A 10,231-nucleotide genomic window follows, 5' to 3' on the forward strand; every position below is an offset into this window, starting at 1 on the left:
GTCTACATGATAGAACATGTGACAGCACAACTGCAAATGAAAATACTTTTCCACAAAGATGAACTCCAGTGATAGCGCGCTCGAGGCTATGGGATCCTGAATAAAAGGACACTGACTGCTCTTTAGTTTGTCAGCGAGTGCTTGTTAACTCTGTGTTCAATGTCAAGAATATCAGCATCAACAGCTGCATCTTAACTTTAAAATAAAACTTTTATCTGTTTGTGTGCAGGGCTTAAGTATTACTCTGCTGTAGGTGCATGCCTTTTCATTCAGTCATTAACTGCATGCCGTATGAAATCATATCACTGATCTCATTTGTTCATTATTTGATCTCTGCTGCGATTTCTAATCCACACAACCATGACTCATAGGACAAGTATCACTCTTGCTTTCTTTCCACCTGAGCTGCGGTTCATCCAGCTGAGACGAATGAAGCACTTGTTCTCATTGGCAATAATCTGATAACAAATAAATGAGGTAGTGATTGAGCCCTCATCACAGGCGGTGGCAGCATGAGGATACAGACTATTCTCTTACAGTGCTGCTGTCCACCCTGTATGGGGGGGGGGGGGGGTCCTTTCATGCTGATATCTACACTTATCTTGAAGCCAGGATTCAAAGGAAATACAAAAATACCAGGAGGGGAGTACACCCCCCCCCCCCCCCCCACACACACACACATTTTCTGTGATGGTTGAATGGCATTTTGGACCCATACAGTGATTTTACAACTACTAACCTGCAGACACTAGAGGGCAGTGTCACACTTCTTCTCAATCCTGTGACCTTAGTTCTAGACTTTGATATATTGTTGCTGGATGGGCCATACATTTTGTGGATGCTGCATATTTCTCTCACCTGGAAATATGAAACTGAGTGACCCTGGGTGGAAGATAAAGCTGTTTGGCCCACTCACCAAGCGGCTGATCACAAAATTCACAGATTTATTTGGGAGATATGGAGCTAAATCGCTTGTTTACTCATCCCTGATTGCAATAACACATCCCTGACACTTTGATGATGCACTTTGAGAGGCGCCTCATCAAGGTGCTCATATTATATTGTGAAGCCCACTCCTCATGAGGATAGCGTCATGTCCTTGTAATGCTGCTGACATACAACACTGCATTGTGATGCCTGGATGTCCCTCTGCCCACATCCCCTTCAAAGCACTTCCTCCAGGGTGACATCAGCTGGGGTGCTGCTCCAAAAGGTGCCCTTTCTTTCTTTTCTTTTTTTTTTTTCTTTTTTTTTTTTTTTTAGCAGTGGGGGCTTTGTACTAGAGTCAGCAACGCTCTCCTAAACTCATCCACCCCGGCCTGCCTCTTAAACAAAAAAAAAAAAAAAGAAAAAGAAAAAGAAAAACCCTCTTCACCTACCACTTTGCAAAGCTAAATCCAAACAGTTTTGTCTCACTGGAGGTTTCTCTTTGTGTGGTTTCTTCTTTGTGTTCTGAATTTATCAGCAGATTTTCCATCCTCCCTCCTTTTTTTTTTTTTTTCCTTTTTCCATCCACTTAAGAAATGATAAAGCAGCCAAATGTTGATAACAAAACAAAAGCACATGGGCAGGGATCCCTTTTACTGTATCCAGGATACTTCTTAAAAACAGCTGCAGTGGAAAGAGTGCGACAAAGAGTTTGGACCTGCTCAGGTAGATACAGACAGGAACAATGGGAGATGCTGCCACAAACAGGATGCGTGGGGGGTAAACACGGGGTGTTGTCATATGTGGGACTGAGCCAGTATCTGTGTGCATGTGTGAGAGGAAGAGCCGGGGAGTGAATCTGTTGTCAGCTCTGTGTACATGGAAAAAAACAACCTTTTCACATGTAGGCATTATGAGCTTATGACTTCAAAGGAGGAAAATCTGATATCATACATAAGACACTCTGATGCACGCTTAAGAAGAAGCAGGATTCCTATGATGGGTGTTGTTGAATTTGAGCTATTTCCGGGGGGTTTGTGTATTTTCACATATTTCTGTGTGTGCGTGTGTTTTGTTCTTGTTGCGTGTCAGGGGATTCCCATGCAGGCTCTCTGATTGAACGTCCCTTTCCCAGGTATTCTGTCGTCAACAAAGGCAAAGATAGGGAATTCGAGAGATCAAAGCAGCCTCTTGTGTCTGCCAACGGAGCCCTCCATCGCTGTTGCACCCCTGACCACTGCAGGACTACAACCTACAACACAATTATCACACACTAGAATGAGTGAATGAGTGAACCTCACACACACTAACCTACTTTTTGATGTTAACACGAGGCTGCTCACCAGATGATTGCTTAGATCTCTGCTCATGAGTTACTGAGGGAGATTATGGAATTAGATTTTATTTCCAAGAGAGTTTTACTGGCACTGAGGTGCATCTGTTCTTTATCTGCAGCTTCTTAAACAGATATATCCTTTCAAACGAAAGGCTTCCAGTGAATTCATCTCCATGGTTTTGGGTGTTTTGAAACCTTAGACTTATTTTAAGTGATTTCCAATCGAAAACGCTTCAACTCTATCCCGCATGTCAGGGATTGTAGTAAGCTGTTTGGGAAGTCCTTGATCTTAAAGTCCTGAGACAGAAAACAGAATTCATTTGTTGTTCCAACAAAATCCACAGTCAAAGCTGCGTCCAAGAAATATAACTCGTCACTGACTGATAGCTGCTTTGCACACAACAGTTCCCAGGGTTTTACCAGATATTCATAACTGGTAGCGACTACAGTAACTGTCAAACCTACTTGAGAGCAAAAGCTCACACAGTCACTGCACACAATCCACCATGTCAGCTTCCAATTCATTGTCAGTGGAGCAGCTCCAGGATTTATCTCCTGATGAAATCCCAGATTAGAGGCTTGTTTCTGTGGGTTTTGCTTTGATTGAGAGTTGTTCATGCCAAGAAATGCTGAATGAACTGTCCAATGTTGTTGGAATTTCTTGAAGGTTACTTTACGTAAAATAAAATTGGTTCCTTCAGGTATACCAGTCAGCTTCTGAGGAGCTTATAACGTACTTGTGAGGGGTGTTTTGAGTATTGTGAGTTTAAAAAGACCCACTGGATCATTTTTGAAGCTACTAAAAGGACTTTTGACAGTATTGTGGGCACAGGGAGGCCTGTCCCCAATGGTGGACCAGATCAGCCAAATCTCCCTCTATCATCTTGTCCCTCGTGTGCTGAACTACCACTTCAGACTTTCAGTTCATTTGCCTTCAGAGTGCAGCACCCCTGCACATGAGAGAGACCTTTATGCTGTATGCTCGCAAAATTATCTCCTCATCAAATTTTATTTGAGCTGAACAAATTTTTGTTTATTCAGCAAGTAAGGGAGACTGGCTTCCATGCTGTACTCCTGCAAATCATAAAGACATCAGTCTAAATTAACTGATTTAGCATTGCCTTACCTATGAATGCAGTGTGCTGCTTTCAGCCAAGTTCCCAAAGAGAATTTAAAGCAGTAGATGGTCTATGCCTCTTGTGTGACAAGCTGGGGGGGCTGTTTGGAAAATGTCTTTTTTTCCCGTGGATCCTCAAGGGGATTCGTCAAGGGGCACAGTGTGCCACGCACAATTGGCGTAAATATCATGTGACGTTTTTATCATATTTATGTGTTTACACCTGCTTCACCCACAGGTATTTTATAGAAGTTGGAGATAACTTATGTGTGTACAGTATATGTGTCTGTTTGTGCTTCAGAAGGAGAAAAACAGAATTAACAAGACTCAGGTCTGAAAGACATCATTTACCTGGGGAGGGCTACATTTCAGGCGTGGATGTAAAAGTGTCAAAGTCCACACAAGAGAGACTCATGGTGAGTCTCGAATGGCCCATATCTTTTCATAGGCAGGGAGACACACGTCTGAGCTGTGGAAGACTTGGACATTGTACTTAGCTGACCCCGTCTGCAGAGCCCTGCAGACCCACGCTACTTCTGCTGAGAAGGTACACATCTGTTAATAAAAGGAAGATCAGATTTAAGTGATGAAATAGTTTTAGACTGTCCACACAATATCACAGTCTGCTGCGGTTTGCTAGCTGTCATCTCTGCTCTGCGTCTGCCTGAAGAGCCAAACGGACCAGACAGTTTCTTTTGTACAGAGTTTTTTATAGCAGCTCTAAAGGTGGACTTTATTTATGGACAACAGAGTTGAGCAACAGTCTCGGCATGTGCACAAAGCACTTACTGAAGGGTACTGACATTTCTTCTTTTAGTCAAAGACGTTCATTGTACTATAGTAGTTGAGTTAGCAAATCTTTGGGTAGCATAACTTTGGTTCAGTGGAGCTGGCTAAAGATATGTTTTGTGAAATACTGGTACTACTGCATCATACAGCATACAGCTTTGAAGTGATAGGCCAAATGCTGTGTTCGTTATACAAGAAAAACCAATCACAGTAAACCTCCTGCGCCTGTCAGTCAAGTTCAAAGTGCTTGCTGCATTTACTGAACAGTTCAGTTTGAACTTGGTGTTGTAACGATGGCTATGCCAAATAAAGATGATGATTCCTCACCAACAGAGCACCCATGGCCGTATCTGAAGCCCATGTCTGACATTTCATTTTAAACGTTTGCTCAGTTTACTGCACAAAATTCATCCCTGCCCACAAAAATTTGCAGTCTAACGTGAGAAAGCGTGTTGAGGTAGGCTATGCAAACATTTGTTTAATTCCAGATAAACATTTCAAACAAAGTTGTTTGTGCTTCTAGTAGTTGCAGTTTTAATGCTATGGTTGGTCAAATCAAACAGCTTTTTATGGATTTTTATAGATTTGCCCACTAAGTTGTTGTATTGGAACCTGATCCTGCGTGAGGCCACTGCTGCCAGAAGTAAAGTGGAATTACAGGAACATGTTACTTAGTAATGCATTATTCAAAACGCTGGTCATTAGGGCCTGTAAACGCATTGTGGCAACAATGCGTTGACATTAAAAAGAAAATGTTCTTTGGAATACTTAAGTATGGCAGTACTTTAACTCAAATAAAAATTTTGACTGAACATCTTTCACTTGTATTGGAGTAATATTTGACAGGAGTACCTTTTACTTAGACTCAAGTTATGGAGATGTGTAGCCTTCTTTGTCCATCACTGGTGTAAACTGATGCATTAATTTTTTCTCTAGCGCCATCATCAAGTCCAAGTTTTAATTTGCTCAGTACTTTACTTTGTTTATGACCAAGTGGCCTGCCAAGCTAATGACATTACCATCTGCCTCAGCTGTACTTTGTTTAGTGCTAATTATAAACTGTTAGCATGCCAACATGCCAAACTAAGATGGGAACCATCGTGAACATTAAACCTGATAAATGTGGTCATATAGACATATATACAGTTGTTCCTCAGTATAGTCTCACAGAGCTGTTAGCATGGCCGTAGACTCTTATGCCTAGTCATCACTTGTACGGGTGTTTTCAAAACATAGTGTTTTCTATGCATTTTGGCCTTGTGTTCACACACAAACCCAGTTTTAGGTCACTGAAAATGAACCTTTTGGTTAAGAGATTCAGTTTGGTTAAGATGATGTGTGGACAGTTTTTGGCGCATGATGACTCGTCTCCATTGTTATCCCCTTTGTTTTGGTCACTGCTACATAATCCAACACAGACCACGACACCAACTTCGCTGGTTTTGGACAAAACTCAGGAATTTACAAATCCTACTATGGTGAGGGCAGATGATGCCTACGCCATAGTCTGATTTGCAGGCAGCCATCCGACTAGCTTTTTCAGGCTTCTGATTGGCCAACGTGGCTTTAGAATAAGTGCTTATATTGCTTCAGTTGTGTTTTTGCAATTTCATATTTTTGAACAAAAGATGAAAATCCCATTAAAAAAATGATACCCATGCACATGTGGACTAGGCCTTTGTATTGTATTGATTACCACATCTTCTTCAACTATCCAGCCATATCCTGTTTCAAAAGTGTAAAGGAAAGAATTTGAAATAAACAGTCCCTTATCCAGCCTCTCTCACACGCACAAACTGATGCACACGTAGAGAGGAAGTCTGTTGTCCAACCCAGCATCTCTGAACACCATCCAGTGAAGGGGAGCTCTGCTGTCATAGGGAACAACGACACAATGCCAGTTGTTGTGTCCTTTGTCCCGTGTGCACTGTTTATATACGTTTATCAAGATGGTGGCAGGGACATAAAAGCCTGGTTTGGCTGCGACAACTAAATCTCCTCTCCTCCTTGTGAAGGGCAGCTATTTTGACGGAGCAAGTTTCTTCTTGCACACAGGAACAACAGCAGACGTGGCTTTAGACATCCAGCTATCACAATGCAGTTTACAACACAGACTCAGGAAAACCAAACTCTTGTCTAAACTTCCCTCATGTCTCATCAGCATCTGATTCCGGCATCAAATCTTCATCAGATGAGTTTGTGCTGAGATATGTAACCTTGAGTTTTGGGTTCATAGGAATATAACCACAGGCTATACAGGTTGAGTTCTGAAGTGCTGCAGCCGCTGTCTCCACGCAGGTGTGCAATTTTAAGAGGCCTCTTTATTTGCAGAATCACCTGAAGTTTTTCCACCTGTGAGGAGTGTGAGAGAATCGCCTGTGCCCTCAGGGTGGCATTACAATCCGTCTGTCCACACAGAATTGTTATTCATCAAATGTGCACACAACTGCCCCACCCCCCCTTTCCCTTGTTCAGAAATGGAAAGAGGCAGGGTCTTGCTTCAGCTCTCTGCTTCCTAGACATAAAAGCATTGCTGCTGAACACTGATGACAACTCAATGTGCTGTGTGGTTTGTGACCACTGCCCCCCAAGCCCCATCCGTCAGCCCAAACCAAAACAACCTGCAGCTCAGAAAAAATACCAGACTCAGGTGATCTCAGACAGGCAGAATCCCCAGTGTGAACTAGGGTGTGAGTAAATTACATTTGATTGGTTGATGAACTAAGGCTTGTATCAGTGTAAGCCGGTTCAATCAAAATAATACATCAGAGCACATTAATTTGTACTTGAGAGGAGATCAAATGTAAAACCTCAGGCTGACCCCTGAACACTTGCTCCTGAACCCCTCATCCCCTACTCTAGTGTGCTAATCCTCCTGAAGCCCTCCATGGGAGCTCATGTGGCCCAAAGGAGATGGACCGGAGGAGGATGAGGCTGACAGCACTAACACAGCTGGCCTGCAGAGCCGCGAGCTGCGACTGCAAGCCTCCCCAGCACCCACATTCACAGATGTGCTGGTCCCCGGTGAGGAGGAAAACCCAGTTGTTCTACACCATGCCCACCATGTGCTTGCCCCTTCAGAAACCACACTCCATGGTGAACATTGTGTGTTGGCCACTGATCTGATGGCTAGGAGAGGCATACGTGAGTGTGTTTCATTAGACACAGGACCACACAAGACTGTTGTTGGGTATTTCCATAAACATTTGAAATAAAAGGCTACATCTATCAAAAGCACCAGATTAAAGTTTGATTTTGCACAAACAAAGGCTTGGGGGCCGCTTTCCCAGAGCCATCATAGAGCGAAAGTCCCCTGAAAAATGTACCTTTTGTTTTTGAGGTGTTTCCCCACAACCTTTGTAACTTGCGTGTCATTAAAATTATGAGCAGACATTTACAGCGGCCCACACAGGGAAGACAGGCTCGCTCTAGAGCATTTTCTTTTTCCCAGAATTTTATTTTATTGTATTTTCATCTCAGAAGCCAACTTACAAACATCCAATCAACCAGTTGATCTGTCATTTAAGGTACAATTTGGCAAACAGGCCTCAGCACAATAAGAGAAGCAATTGCTATGAATCTCCCCCTGAGGAGGAGCAATTATCTTACCCTCCTATCAGGGAGAGAGCGAGGATTAGGAGTGTTTGTAACAAGAGAATGTGCAGCAAATGTTTGCAAATTCCTCTGCATCACTCACATATTTGAAGGAGTGCACTAAACTGTACTTGCAGACTGTTAAAGTCTTGTTTTTTTACTGAATGAGGTCCTCCTTTGACCAGGACATGGCACCTTATATCTGGGAGCCAAAGGTCAAGCTGTGGAGCCCCTCTAGCCACATAAAAAATGACAGTTGGAGGAGACTGTGGGGAAAGTTTTGTTATTTGGATGTCTTAATACCTCTGTCCATGCTTGTCTTCACTGCTGTGTAGGTTCAGCATGCATTATGTTTATGGAAGTTCAGCAATCATTATGTCTATGGAAGTTAGCTAAAAAAATGAAGGCCATGGCAGGATGACAGGAGAGATGCTGGTTGATGTCATGGGCAGGGGTGGTGAGAGGTCTCCACTGCCTTTATTGGTCATATATTTCTCCTGAGAAAGCCTACAAAGCACTCATGTAAATCCTCCCAGTATCAGATATCAGGCCAGGTATTTGAAAAGGTACAGCCAGACGACTATTTAAATCAATGTCCCAGCCCTGAATTAATTTATTGATGTGTTTGGATGGCAAATAGATTTTGATGGAGTGGCTGATAGCACAGACGTGTTTCTGGACACGGCTGGGTGGTGAGTTGCCCAGCTGCCTGTGCCAAGAGCTGAGACGCGTGATTAGAAAGGGAAATTTTGGGGCGAAATAAAAAAATCCCTCCATCCCTGACATTTTCTTGTGGTGAAAAAGTTGTGAACTACAGGGGAGAGGCAGGGGCCAAGGACCAATAATATAGCCCTTCTCTCCAAGGCCAGGTCTGACGCAGGGAGCTCGCCGCTCCGCGGGTCGGGACAGAGCAGGTCTGTGTGGTGAGCCAACCATAGAAACTCTGTCACCTCTCGGCGCTGCATGGAAACCCCTGTGCACTGTCGCTAACAGCGTCTCACAGCAGCCACATGTTGACTCTGTTAATTTGTGAAGCGTCACCTGCATTTTGTTTCACACATAAAGATATTTACAGATTCTTAGTGCTCCTGATTTAATACACTGTCAGACAAAAGTCACGTGGTTATGACTAAAAGACGAAAGAATTTATTTAATCACAAATCTGTATCAGATGTGTTCTGCAAATCATGTAAAATGAAAACTTGTCATTACTCTAAACAGACTTGTACATCGTTATGCATACTGTCATGATGAATGTCATTGAAGGAATAGGCAACTACCACTTACACAGGACACACTGCATTTGTTTCCGAGTTTCAATGAAGGAACGATCAACGGCACTTTGGAAATAAGAGGGAAGCAAGAAGCATGTTCACTGAAGAGGTAAATTAAAACTGTCATCATTTTGAATGGAGTAATAACATAGTTTGAGTATTGCTTCATGCAAACAAGTAACTACAGCGGGGTTGATGTCAGGGTGGAGGGGGGAATAGAAGAAAACATTAGGAAGAAACAGTGCAAGTTTATCCGTTCATTTAGTTTGTGATGGAGACATGAAAGCAGATAGAAATTCCTTTAGTCTGTGTTGAGAAAAACAAACTTCATGACTTTAGAAAATGGAAGAAACTGCACAATGGAGACACTGATAAAACATTTTCGGTCCACTGATTGTCATATGAACAAATAGATCAGTCCAGTTAGGACGACTATGGCTGATGCACTTCCTTTGTGCCATTAATCAAACCTTCATTTTCCCAGTGGCAGATCTACAGAGTGAAAGTGAGGCTTATAGGGAGCCCATCTAAATGTCCATGGTAACATTATTCTATAGCCATTACATTGTGCAATCAACATTTACTTCATAATGATGAGTTAAAGCAAAAAGCCAATTTTAATATGAAGCTGGTGCCAGCAGCTGGTTATCTCATTTTATCTTACAAATTGGAAACAGTTAGCCTAGCTCTGTCCTAAGGTAAGGTGAGGTGCTGGTAAGCAGATTTAGTTAGCCTTAGACAAAGCTAGGCTAGCTGTTTTCTCCTGTTTTCAGTTTTTGTGCAAAGCTATGCTAACTAGCTTCAGATGAACGGTACTGACATGAAAGTGGTCTTCAGCCTCTTTTCGAACTCTTGGCAAGTATTTCCCAAAATGTTGAATCAGTCTTTCAACGATGTTCGAGGCTGAAAAATACACCAAACAATCACACAATCAAGCTGAAGTTAGAAATTAACTCCCAGAAGCTTATTGTGTAACTATCTGAGGGGAAATTTTTGGAAAACTTTTATTTTCGTCTGTCAGACAGTTCAAGGATTGCAAAACATCTGGTAACCAGCTGTTTGAGCAACACATGCTTTGTATTGAAACTGAATATTTTTTTGCTGATTTCCTCAACTAATAACACTCATTAAAATTGACATCAATCTTCAGCTGTCAAAGTGTGCTGAGATCTGTGATGTAATTTCTGCATTTTT

Source organism: Chaetodon auriga, chromosome 11, assembly GCF_051107435.1.
Source record: "Chaetodon auriga isolate fChaAug3 chromosome 11, fChaAug3.hap1, whole genome shotgun sequence".
Lineage (NCBI taxonomy): Eukaryota > Metazoa > Chordata > Actinopteri > Chaetodontiformes > Chaetodontidae > Chaetodon > Chaetodon auriga.